Genomic DNA, 1,078 nt, shown 5'->3' with positions numbered 1-1,078 from the left:
CATGATGAGATCAGAGGCCTCTAAAAGGCATGGGAGGGAACCTCCACCCCAGCTCTGCGCCTGGGGAGGACACAGCCTGGGCAGAGGCAGCACCATGACCTCGGGGCTCCGGCCACAGGTGGAGCGTGAGACGGGGCATCCGCATGTATCACGCTGAACGGCCGTTGGGCGGGAAGTTTCCATCGGTGGCGGCTTTCCCTCCTGGTCCCTCAGGGTTTGTCACTCTGAAGGACGCCCTGCCTGGGCCGCGTCTCCCCGCACTCCTCCGGCCGCGACAGGGCTCCTCAAATTCTGGGGACACCTGCGTGACTCGACACAGGTCAGCGTGGGGGCTGTGACCTCTGCCCGCCCGGTGCCCACCCTGTGCCCCACGGGACGCATGCCCTCTGCTCCCTGACAAGCTCAGGCCCTCCGGCTCGTTCTGTAAGGTGGGGTGTAACCGGCCACGCTGGTTGTCAGTACTCAATGTTATGATGAGGCGTGAAGTGCTGGGTTTGGGTCCTGGGGGAGGAAACTCTGTCCCCTTTCACTGAACCATAGAACCGGACTCCAGCTGCACCAGCCCCCACATTCCCTTCGCTGCCAGGCTTGGGCGTCTGGTGAGCTGTGGCCCTGGGCCCGTGGCACTGTGTCTTCACACCAGACTAGGACACAGGCTGGCGGGGGTCTGAGCCCAGCATGGTCATCCTTGGGACCTCTGCTCGCCTGAGCCGGCCTTCATCCCAGCTCTGAGTTGTCTCGCGGCCATGCCACTGTTTCTCTCTGAAAGCTCACTCTTTTTCTCCTGATCTCTGGAGTCTGAGACAGGCCCAGCAGGTGAGCCCTTCTGCCCCAGTGCGGCTAGGTTCACGTCCCCCCGTGGTCCGTCCCAGCCACGGCTCCAGCTGACCGCCCTCCTACCTGGCCTCTACGCCTCACAGGGGACAGAAGCTGCACCAAAGCCTGGAGACCTCAGAGCCTGGCGCGGGGCGGGGGAAGCGCGGGACGTGGGGGTGTGCTCCCAGGGTGACTTTTCTTGCCTATGAAACAGAATTGTTCGCTGGTACAAAGAGACCATTAGTCATTCTCCACGCTGACC

Source organism: Mustela lutreola, chromosome 9 (genome assembly GCF_030435805.1).
Source record: "Mustela lutreola isolate mMusLut2 chromosome 9, mMusLut2.pri, whole genome shotgun sequence".
NCBI lineage: Eukaryota > Metazoa > Chordata > Mammalia > Carnivora > Mustelidae > Mustela > Mustela lutreola.
Note: the sequence above shows the minus strand (reverse complement) of the source record.